Source organism: Myotis davidii, unplaced genomic scaffold, assembly GCF_000327345.1.
Source record: "Myotis davidii unplaced genomic scaffold, ASM32734v1 scaffold200, whole genome shotgun sequence".
In the NCBI taxonomy this organism is placed as follows: Eukaryota; Metazoa; Chordata; class Mammalia; order Chiroptera; family Vespertilionidae; genus Myotis; species Myotis davidii.
The window spans coordinates 4,011,865-4,024,629 of NW_006293700.1; the positions used below are offsets into that span (position 1 = coordinate 4,011,865).

The following is a 12,765-nucleotide window of genomic DNA, read 5'->3' on the forward strand; positions in this document are numbered from 1 at the left end:
TTCTTCCTGCTTTCCCTTTCGCCTCCCTGCATTGTGCCTACATATGCAAATTAACCGCCATTTTGTTGTCAGTTAACTGCCGTCTGAGTTGGCAGTTAATTTGCATATAGCCCTGATTAGCCTATGAAAAGGGTATCGTCGTACGCCAATTACCATTTTTCTCTTTTATTATATTGGATATATATATATATATTTAGCTCTTAAGGCATCTATAAAAGATACATATATCACTATTGGATTTTTGTCATGCTCTTAAGAAATACAATTCCTAGGATTATTTTTTTGTTTCCACTGGAGTTTGGGAAGTGTCCTGTACTCATCCATTTTGAGTGTAACTCTCTAATCATACTTGGGCATAAGGAGGTTTCTTGGACTCTAATAAAGTAACTAAGGTTGTGGTCTGTGATGGCAATTGTGTGGATAGACCGAGCTAGCCACAACTATTATCTTCACATACGCACTGCGACTTATTTTGGTTAATGTGTTCTTACAAGCTATCTAATTAGATGTTTGAAGAACATGATTCATTTTGATGCAATTATCCAATGGGTGTATTTGCTTTCTATTTCTAGCTTACATCCAGTCTACCCATGTAATAATACCTCACCTGGTGCCAAAGATAACAGAGGACTTGGCAGACCTGGCTGCCTACACAGTGTATCAACAAGAGAGCTGATCTGGCACCTGACAGTTGGGTTCATTTCAGCAAATCCATTATTAACATTTTATTAGCCAATAATGAATAAACAGGTTTGGAGCTTTCCTCTCCCCATGCTATCTTATTTTATATAATCAACACTGTGTGGAAATTGTCTTGCCTTTCTGGTCCTGCATTAGTTTTCAAAGTACAGTAGTCAATAAATCTTCATAATGGACTCAAAGTGTACCAGGATTACAGGCCAAAGAGAGAGGGTTATGGATGTGTTTTAAAAAGTCGAGGAGGAAGCCAATGAGCTCGATCATAAAAATTTTAGTTGTTGGGACTTATGACATATATGATACATTTAAGCTGAAGCAGCTTGGCCTGGACTAAAGGTAGTATAACTCGAGGGATATTAACCAGATAGCCTGCTTTTGAATTAGTACCTATATATACTCAGAGATGTATTGTCCTGGCATGTACAAGCACACACAACTACAGAGGCTCTGGGGCTTTATCAGGCTATGCTCTGCCAGGCATCTTGTTTGATAACAGAATGATGTTTCAGGCTGAGGTACAGTTAGGGTCTCACACACCTTGTATTTGATAAAAACACACACCGCTGTTTATCATGTGTAATGAACAGGAAAGAAATACCTCTTTCCACACCAGCAGCATTTCAGATGTCAACATGCTACTAAGTTCAGGATATGAGAGAGCAAGATGTTACCATGGGAAGAAAGGCCACTATTTCTGAATCAATTTTTATTGATTAAAACTCTATAGTTTCAATAGACATAGAATTGAGATAGGGACAGTATAAAAAGGTAGAAGATAACTCAAGATCTTCCTAAATTGTCTGATAACAACTATGTTAGGACCGTAAGCCAAACATCTTCTTTTTGATTAACATGACAGTGGGGAGATATATTAACAACCAGATTTTTAATACTTGCATAGTCTTTATTTCATTTGATTATTATAGCCATTTTGTATTATTATTTTTTTAATTTCTTTATTGGTTAAGGTATTATAAATGTGTCCTCATCCCCCCATTAACCCCCAACCTTCCCCTGACCCCCTCCCCTGCACTCATACTCTCATCCCCCTGTTGTCCTTGTCCATCGGTTTGGCTTATATGCATGCATACAAGTCCTTTGGTTGATCTCTTCCCCTGACCCCCAACCTCCCCTACTTTTCCTCTGGGGATTGATAGTCTGATCGCTGTTTCTCTGTCTTTGGGTCTGTCCCTGTTCATCAGTCTATGTTGTTCTCTGTATTCCACAAATGAGTGAGATTACGTGGTATTTATCTTTCTGACTGGCTTATTTCACTTAGCATAATGCTCTCCAGTTCCATCCATGCTGTTGCAAATGGCAAGAATTCCTTCTTTTTAAATTTTTTATTGATTGATTTTAGAGAGAGAGAGAGATAAAGAAGAGAGAGGAAAACATCGCTGTTCCACTTATTTATGCATTCATTGGTTGATTCTTGTATGTTCCCTGGCCAGGGATTGAACCTGAAACCTTGGTGTATCAGGACGATGCTCTAACCAACTGAGCTACCTAGCCAGAGCTGCCATCTTGTATTATTAATACCTACTAATCCTAGGTAATGCCATTAGCCTCAGTTTAAAGATTAGGAAATAAGGCTTAGAAAAGTTAAATGACTTTCCCAAAGTCACCCAGCTAGTGGTAGCTGGTAGTGCTGGGATTCAAACCCAAGTCTTTAACTGAACTGGTACGCTCTTTTCACTCTACAGTTTTGTTTCTCTTTGTAATCACTAGGGTCTGTCTTTGCTAAGAAGACAGCTCCGTAAGTGATTGTAAAAAATTACACCACTGTTGACAAATAGGCACATGTTTTGAATCAGTCCTGCCAATGTCCTCCTCCTAGAAACCCCACATCCAGTTAGAACTCCTCTCAGATCTCCTAGTGTATCAAGACGATTCTGGGAAGAGTACACAGTGCTTCTTCCAAGTCTGTCTGTTATTATTTCAATCATCATGCCTTCGGGTTCTTGAGACCATTTTCAACAGTCCTCAAAGCATTTTTCTTTTTATATAATACTTCTAACCAGAACATTTTAGATTAATGACCTAGGATACTTGTTCACTTGATCAGCTTTGTAAACTTTTCTAAATCCTTTCTACCTAGTATGAACTTTTTCATCAGCTCTTCTAGCAGGGCCATCTACTTTTTATTTACTTATTTAATAGGCTCTCTCTAAAGGAGAACAAATATTTCCCTGCAAGAAGAATCTCCTCAAAATCTTACCAATTCAGGAAACCACACAGAATGTAAGTGGAAAGAAAAGGCAGATTTATCAAACCCATTTTGCTTCTCAAAGGGCCACTGCATCAAATAAAAATACATATGCTTTCTTCTTTCTATTATCTTCCCCCCCTTCCTTTCACTTCTCTCCTCTCTCATTTGCTCTCTTGTGCAATCTCTTTTCCTCTGTTTGTTTTAGAATAGGATTTATGGCGGCTTCAAATGGCAAACAAAATACAGCAAGTGACACAATGATAAATTAGTGAGGGATAAAAAGATATCAATAATAGGAAGAAAGTAAAACATCCTGTGAATTCAATACTTCAAAGGAGGAGACTAGCACCAAGGACGTTGCTTGATAAATACTCAAACAATACTAGCTATGATTTCAGCATGACCATTTTCAAGTGAATACAGATCACGGTTACTCAAAAGATCTCCCAGAAAATTTAACTTCCCGATACATGTGCACATGTGTCATTACTCACGTTTTGTTGTGTTTATTTTCTAACGTCTCCTTACTAACTTGCAAGCTTGGAAGGGAAGGACTTTCACTTATTCAAGAGCAGAACCGTGCCCATGCCCCATCGTATTTCGTATACTGCTTTAAGACACACCAGCTGACCCCCATCTCTTTTCCTAAGACTTTTTTTTTTAAGTTGAAGAAAACCACTTTGCTCACGCACAGAAATTAGTGCCCCTCCACCAAAAAGAACAATAATTGGTGTATGGATATGCAGCTCCCTCAACCCCCAGGCAAGATAACTCCTGGGTGCATGATTCCTGGGTGCTCCCAGGTCTAAGTGTCAGTCACGCACAGCAGTGCCATCTTGCTTTCCCTGGCTGTCTTCCTCTCTCACTTCCTCACTCCTCAACTAAATAAATTGCTCAAAAATTAACCCTTGCTTCCGCATCTACTTTTGCTAGAACCCAAATTATGACAATAATTATAGCTCTAGAGTCTACCTCAGGCCTAACACAACTTGATTAATTGAAAGATAGAATTTAAGACAAATTTATTGTTTGAAGTTACATAATCATATTTATTGCTATTCTCTAAAAAGCTTTTTTGTTTGTTTGTTTACACAAAGGGTTAGGGTATTGAATCTCTAAGCTCACTTCCAAACTTCACTCCTTGCGGGGGTGGGGGGTTTACCTGAGGGCTGGAGGTATGAAGTGGCCACACTCTAGCCTTTGCAGTAGAAAGCACCCCATGCTCATTCCTTCACTAACACGGGAGGCAGGAAAGCCTGGCATCTTAGAGGCCTTTTCCATTGAGGGGTAAGAGCAGAGGAGTGAAAAACACCTTCCAGTGGTTCCAGGCCCCTTTGAGAATTTAAATGACCTTATTATTATGTTTTCAAGGTACACAACCTGAGGATACTCCAACTGCACACTCTTCAGCAATAGGCAGAGTTTTTGCCTCCTCCTACCATGGAGAACTGCAGTCAGTGACAAGGTCAGCATCATGGAAATTTAGTTTCCTGTCGCCTACAGTTCGTTTTGTTTATTTTATTTTATTTTATTTCTTGTTAATCCTCGCCCGTGAATATTTTTCCATTGATTTTTGGAGAGACTTCAAGAGAGGGTGAGAGACAGAGAGAAACATCGATGTGAGAGAGACACCTACAGTTTAGAGTAAATCCCTCAACAACCAGCTGTCTGCTGCCTTTCACAGGTACTCCATCTGGCTCTTCTAGGTCCTCAGTCATACCAGGTACACCGAAATATACATTTCTGGATTCTCGGAAAAGTCCATCAAAAGACTTAGAAATTCTGAACCTGTGATCTCATGTGGCACTAGTTGGCTGCAACTGGGTAACTGCTGTCCTGCTTGTGGGAAAGCTTTTAGTCAGCTGAGAACTCAGTGAGAATCACCGTTATGACGTGGCTGCCCCAGAGCAATGCAATCCTAAGTAGATGAATGGAAATATGTATTTTTTTTGGTCCAGAAAATGGCAAATGATGCTCCCACTTGGCTAAGTATTGCCAAGACCTACACCTGGATCTGGGGCTCACTTCGCATACCATGGCTTAAGTGGGTTATGGACAGATGAGAGTGTATTTGGAGGACAGGACTAGATGAGGATCCTGTATTGTACTTGGAGTGTTGAGGTGTGATATGTGAGAAGACATTAGAAGTGAAGATTGATAAGTATCTTTATGTAAAAAACCATTTATAGCTAGCTATACTGAGTGCCATGGATGTATAATTTTATTTCCTGAAAACTGGAATTGTCTCAAACTGCACTAGGCTGCCTCAGGAGATTTTTCATTATTACTTGTGAGGTATGCCAGGAGAGCATAGATATGTAGACATATAACAGTCACAGAGAGTTTTTATTAGATGACCGCCAAGTGTCCTTTGAAGTTCCGAAGATTTTTGAGTCCTATAAGCATAAACACTAAACAACCTTTACTTGGTTTGATTTCAAAATCAGATCTAATTTTCAAACCCTATTTTCCACTGAAGTATATTCAATCCAACCGTTCATTTCTGTACTTGCTGTCTTATGAGGTCATAATGCTATTCATTCACCTCCAACCCCACTGTCTGTCACAGAATGAAGTCTGAATTTGTGCTTCTCAGATGAATGTGAATTTTTGAATTACAGAATTCTTTGGGGATATTACTGTCACTGCTAACCCTTTTATAAATTCAACAGTAGAGATTCTTTTTCATAGACACTTTTTTTAAAAACTATCTGTTCCTTTGTTCTCTTGATATTGTGTTGCTCAAAGTGTGGTCAGCATACTGCTGGGGTTCCTAGTTGTGATTGTTGGGTCATATGTTCTCAGGAAATTTGGCAGTTTTAGAGTAAAGGGTGATTATATAATTTTAGTCATATGTATTTACCATATTTGAAATATGAGAAATGGGAATTTTCTAGAAATCCGATAATAGTTTTAATAACTTCATTTTGAAGATGCCCATCTACTATAAAGGTTGTATTGGTCATTTTATCTTGCCTAATATTTTCATGTAATATAATCATTTTTATTAGTTATATTTGCAATTATATTGCTGTTAGTATTGTTTTTGCAATAGTCCGAATCCACAAAAAATGAATTAGAGGTAGTGATAAAAATAGTAAAATAAACCCTATGATTTATAACATGTAAATCTGAATAGTAAACAAATTTTGACCTCAACACTTAGTATGAACATTTATGGGCTAAGTAAGTACATCTGCAAGTGTTACTGTTTTGCACAAGAAAAAGTTAAATGTAAATAGGATGGGTGATAAATAGCTAAAAATGGGGTATTGTTGCAGCTGAGGCCTATTTGTCCCTTGTTGTTATAAACTTGTCAAATACAGGAATAAAGCTTTGGAATATTTGCGTAATTACATAAATCAAGGTAGGGAGGGTCTAAGACAAATCCAAGTCAGTGATCTGCAGTATGGAATGTGTGAACCTTGTCGCTACAAGTAGTGATGAGCCCCAAACTTCCAGGTAGCCAGAGCTGCATTTACCATGGCAATCACTTATAAAGGACACAATTTTCGAGAAAACGTAAAAACTTGCCGCTAACATCTACGCTTGTAGAGAAAGCAGGAAAGGAGTTGGCAAAATCCCCTTCACAAAGGACACAGTGGGAAGTTGTGTAATGTCAGTGGCCCAGTCTGCAAAGCCCGGTGTGTGCCAGCAGGGGCAGGTCTGTGGTGCCGCGGAGTGAGCGTCATCTGCCCACGAGGGAGAAGTGCCTGATGGCTTCCTGTCTCTTCATCACTAAAAGCCCGTCTCACAGTTGAGATTTTCTAAGTTAAACCTTGCTTTGTGATCCATGTTGGAAAGGGTGTAGTGGGGTCAGAAGTAATGGGGCGCCCGCTATATCAGGGAAGAGATTAGTAAGACAAGGAAATCTAGTTCCAGTTCAAGAGGGTGACATAGGAAGATCCTGAACTCCTTCCCTCCCACAGACACACTCAATCTACAGCTGCATATGGAACAATTTCCTCCGAAGAACACCCAAAATCTGGCAGAGTGACCCCTTCGCACTGTGCAAATGAGAGGGAAACCGCATCAAAGTGGGCAGGAAAGGCTTAGATATAATCTCACCACAAACCCCACCACAATCAGGAGGAAACTCAAACCCCAGAGCTTCTCTGAGTGAAGGGTTCATACCCCACATCAGGCACCCTGACTTTTAACATCAGCATCTGAGAGTCAAACCCCCAAATATCCAATTTGAAGACCAGTGGGTTTGTGCCCACAAGACCCGTAGGTCTGTGGCATACTGAGATTGGCATAGAAACAGACGCATAGATCAATGGAACAGAAGAGGATCCAGAAATAAACCCACACACATATGGTCAATTAATTTATGACAAAGGAGCCAGGAATATATCATGGGGAAAAGGCATTTTCTTCAATAAATGGTGCTGGGGAAACTGGACAAACTCAAGCACTATCTTACACCAAAAAAAAAAAAAAAAAAAAAAAATTAACTCAAAATAGACTTGAATGTCAGACCTGAAACCATAAAACATAGGTGGCAAGTTCCTTGACATCGGTCTTAGGGATGAATTTTTTTTATTTTTATTTTTGGATTTGAAAGCAAAAGCAAAGGTAACAAAAGCAAAAATAAACAAGTGGGACTACATCAAACTAAAAAGCTTCTGCATCAACACAATAAAAAGGCAACCTCCTACTAAATGGGAAAAATATTTGCAAATCACAGATCTGATAAAGAGTTAATATTCAAAATATATAATGAGCTCATGTAACTCAATAGAAAAAAACGAACAAAAAATTACCCCAAAAATGCGCAGAGGATTCAAATAGATGTTTTGCCAAAGAAAACAGAGATGGCCAACAGCTACATGAATAGGTACTCGACATCACTAACCATCAGGGCAATGCAAATCAAGACTGTGGGAAGCTGCCTATTGTCTTCTCTAGCAGAGAGGTGTGGACAAGGAGCCCGGAATGCTGGTGACCCATGAGTCCTGGCAAAGGTCAGGGCTATGCACCCACTGTCTAGTCCAGACAATGGTAGCTGAAGCAACTTCCCCACCAGATAGTCATGTAAATCCTTACTGATAAGATAGTCTGTCTGTTACTGGAAATTGCCTGCCTAAGGGCTATGGGATCCCAAAGTGAATAAAAGAATGGGGAGGCCTGAGCCCAACTGGAGTCTTTCCTCTTGGGATGGGCTCCCGCCTGGCCCCCCAATTTCTAAATTATTATTTCTTGTCTCATCTCTGTCATTTGCGTGCGGCCCCTCTTCCAGAGCCCGAACCCTGAACCACGTGGGATGTGGGACGTGGGACGTGGGACGTGGGACGTGGGGTCAATCACACAAGACCACAGTGAGATTTTACCTCATGTCTATCAGGATGGCTGTTATGAAAGAGACAAGAAATAACAGGTGTTGGGGAGGATGTGGAGAAAAGGAAACTTGTGCAGTTAGTGGGAGTGTAAATTGGTGAAGCTACTATGAAAAACAATATGGAGTTTCCTCAAATAAAAATTAAAAATAGAAATACCACATGATCCAGCAATTTTACTTTTGGGTATTCATAAAACAACAATGACAACAACAAAAAAGCCACAAATCACTAACTTGAAAAGCTGTCTGAACACCATATTCACTGCAGTAGTCTTTACAATATCCAAGACATGGAAACAACCTAAGCGTCTACCAATGGGTGAATGGGTAGAGAAATTGCGGCATATATACACAACAAAATATCATTTAACCATAAAAAGAATGAAATCTTGCCATTTGTGATGGCCTGTAATAGTTTTAATAACGAGGCATTATGCCAAGTAAAGTAAGTCATAAAGATACAATATATACAAATACTGTCTGAGCTCACTTATATCTGAAATCTAAAAAATCAAAACAAATAAGCTCATAGATACAAGAAGAGATTGGTATGGATTGGTGGTTGGCAGAGGATGGGAAGTGAGTGAGACAGGTGAAAGGGTCAAAAGGCACACATTTTCAATTACAAAGCAAACATATGCTGAGGATGTCATGTACTGCATAGTGACTATGGTTAATGATACTCTATGCTTTTTAGAAAGTTGCTAAGATAATAGATTTAAAAGTTCTCACCACAAGAAAAAATTATTGTAACTATGTATGGTGATAGATGTTAAGAAGAATTATTTTAGTTATTACTTCACAACATGTACAAATATCAATTATGTTGTATACCTGAAACTAAACTAATATAATGTTGTATGTCAATTATACCTCAAAAAAAAAAAGACAAGTAAGTTTTTCCTCAATGCTTATCCACTTTATTTCCAGATAATGATTGGTGGACAACAGTATCCTCTCTGTTTTGATTCACTTTTGAAGGAAATAGTGAGAGTTAGAAATATGGTCAACTGATGACCAATGAATGTATAGCTTTTCAGTGTTCAATGCGAATAAATATATCATGAATATGTATGCCTGTTTTTTCACACTAAAGTATACTGGTTTGGGAGTAAAGGTGCTCATAATCATTAAGTTAATTTTTTAGAGCAGTTTCAGTTCACAGCAAAATGGGGTAGAAGATACAGAGATTTCCCATACACTATCTGCTCCCACACAAAAATAGCCTCCCCCATTATCAACATCATCCACCAGTGGTACATTTGTTATAATTGATAAACCTACATTGACACATCATTGTCATCCAAAGTCTATAGTTCACACCTAAGGTTCACTCTTTGTGTTGTATAATCTATTCAGTTGAATAAATTTATAATGACGTGTACCCACCATTATACTATTATACAGAATAGTATCACTGATCTAAAAATCCTCTGTGCTTTATCTATCCGTTCTTTCCTTCCCTAACTCTGCTCATTTCCCCAGCAACCTCTGATCCTTTTATTGTTTCCATAGTTATGTCTTTTCCAGAATGTCATATAGTTGGAACCATTCAGTATGTAGCCTTTTCAGATTGGCTTCTTTCACTCAGTAATATGGATTTAAGTTTCCTCTCTGTCTTTCCATGGCTTGATAGCTTATTATTTTATTTTATTTTTTAGCACTGAATTATATATTCCATGGACTGAATGTACCACAGTTTATTTACCCACTCACTTACTGAAGGACATCTCGGTTGCTTCCAAGTTGTGGCAATTATGAATAAGGCTGCTATAAATATCTTCGTGCAGGTTTTTGAGTGGATATATGTTTTCAACTCCTTTTGGCAAATACCCTGGGACATGATTGCTGCACTGTATGGTAAAAGTATGTTTAGTTTTGTAAGGCCCTCCAAACTGTCTTTCAAAGTAGCTATACTATTTTGCATTCCCACAAGCAATGAATGAGAGTTCACACGGCTAAGACCCTCACTAGCATTTGGTGTTGTCAGTATTCTGAATTTTGGCCATTCTAATAGGTGCGTAGTGGTATTGCATTGTTTTACTTCATTTTTCTAAAGACATATGATATGTAACATCTTTGCTTATGCTTATTGGCCATCTGGTGAGGTGTCTGTTAAGATGTTGGGCATGTTTAAAAAATATTTTAAAATTGATTTCAGATAGGAAAGGAAAGGAAGAGAGAGGTATAAACATCAATGATGAGAGAGAATTATTGAATGGCTGCCTCCTGCACGCCCCACACTGGCGATTGAACATGTGTCCTGATGGGGAATCGAACTGTGACCTCCTGGTTCATAGGTCAATGCTCAACCACTGAGCCATGCCAGCTGGGCAGTTTTAAAAATCAACTTGTTTTCTGATTGTTGAGTTTTAAGAGTACTTTGTATATTTTATTCTTATAATTTACTTTAAAAATATTTATTGTTGAAATTATTATACATGTTTCCCCTTTCCCTCCATTGACTCCCTCTAGCCCGACTTCACCACACTATTATCTGTGTCCATTGGTTATGCATATATGCATACAAGTTCTTTAGCATTTTGTGTATTTTAGATTATAGGTGTTTTTTTTTTTTAACCAGATATACTTTTTGCAAATAATTTCTCCTAGTTTGTGGCTTGTCTTCTCCTTCTCTTGACATTGTCCTTTAAAGCAGTTTTTAACTTTAATAAAGTCCAGCTTATCAATTATTTCTTTTATGGATCATGTCCTTGGTGTTGATCTAAAAAGGCACCACAATATCCAAGGTGATCTAGGTTTTCTCCTAAATATCTTCTAGGAGTTATTTTATAACTTTGCATTTTATATTTAGGTCCATGATTCATTGGAGTTAATTTTTGTGAAGAGTGTAAGTTTATTCCACTTTTTATTCAAGTTGTTTGCTATCTTATTGTTGAGGTTTAAGTGTTCTTCGTATATTTTAGCTTCTCAATTCTTCCATGGCTTGTACCTTTGGTGCTTTATCTAAAAAATCATTGTCAAATTCAAGGTCATCTAGCTTTTCTTCTATATTATCTAATAACAGTTTCATAGTTTTGTTAAGTTTTAGGGACAATTTATATCTGAAAAATATTGGGAGATCTGTGGTGAGAGGTCATGCCAAAATATCCCCTTTGAAATGAAAGACAAATTAGAGCCTCTTGCTCCTTCTGACATGAAAAAGGAGGTACAAACTCTCTGGGTCATAAGCAAACTGCATGAGCAGTTAGCCCAGATGTCATCCACCATAGTTGGACCAGTGCCCCTTCTTCAGTTTGTACCTATGGCCATGTGGGGAGTCCCAAGCTTAATTTCACAGATGGGCCTGCTTGGTATGTGGATACCAGCTTGCATGGATGGCAGCTGTACTAAGGCCTCAGGTGTGCTCTTGAAAGATGGTGATAGGGAAAATCCTTCTTATAAACCACTTTGTGGGGAAAGAGAAATGGTGAGAGATTAGAAGGTGTATAAAAAATCTTGAAGGGAGGGCTAGGGAAGGACAATGCTGGCGGCAGGGTGCGTTAACTGCTCAGAGAGAGAGAGAGAGAGAGAGAGAGAGAGAGAGAGAGAGAGACCCTTGCATATAGTAAATCATGGGCATCACTAACGTTTCTGAGCAATAGGGGAAGATTCATTTGGACAGCATTGCTAAGATACAGAGAAATACTCATTTTAGAAAAAACCCAGAGAGTAGATGACCTTTCAAGAGAAGACAGAGTTTTAAAGAGGAAATGTATACAGTGTCAACTGCTGAGAAAAGATGAAAGGGAATAAAAATCAGGGCGGGGGGATCCATAAAAAAAAAATCTTGAAGGGAAAAAGAGGAAAGATCAAGGCCAAGAAGGTCCATGGGTTAACACATGGGAGTGGGCACAAAGTTGGAGATCCTGGTACATGTCTCACCCACCAGGAAACATCCTTCTTGCACCAGGCAGTGAACAGCCAAGTAGACAATCACCTGGCTGCCTGGTGCTTGCCAGTCTCTGTCACCGGCCACCCTCGTGCGGATTTGATGGGCAGGAAAGAAGTGGCTGCGATGGCAGAGATGAGACTACACGTGGTCCCAGGGGCATGCACTCAGGCACCAAAGCTGATCTAGTCGCTGCCGTGGTTGAATGCCCAATTTGCCAGCAACGGAGACCTTCCTCAGCTCCTTGAGGAGACCAACTGACCACCAAGGACAAGTTGGCTGCAATGGAGCCTTCCATCCGGAAGGATTAGTGATTTGTTCTCACAGAGCAGACACCCTTTCAGGTGTGGAGTTCTCTTCTCTGAACCATTAATGAAAACTTACAGCGTGCATATCCACCAGCATGGGATCCTACATTGCATTAAACCAGGGGGTCCACTTTATCAAAAAACAGGTACGAAGGGGACTCGTGACTACAAGGTTCACTCCTAACATCACATACGGCACCACCCAGAAGTTGTCAGCATTTCAGAGGTTTGGATGGATCACCAACTTGGAGGCACACAGTTTGTGGGGATGAGGCAATGTCTTCCAGGATGCCAGATATATACTCACGCGTATAAG

The 12,765-nt window shown here is 39.2% G+C and overlaps 1 long non-coding RNA gene across 1 annotated transcript in view; it reads left to right on the plus strand.

The window, feature by feature from the left end:
* The window catches only part of LOC107183692, a 20,578-nt gene extending 9,271 nt beyond the window's left edge, over window positions 1-11,307 (plus strand). The window contains exon 3 of the long non-coding RNA XR_001514487.1: window positions 11,296-11,307. This is a non-coding gene — a long non-coding RNA (uncharacterized LOC107183692). The remainder of the gene's footprint in view (window positions 1-11,295) is intronic.
* The last annotated feature ends 1,458 nt before the right edge of the window (window positions 11,308-12,765 follow it).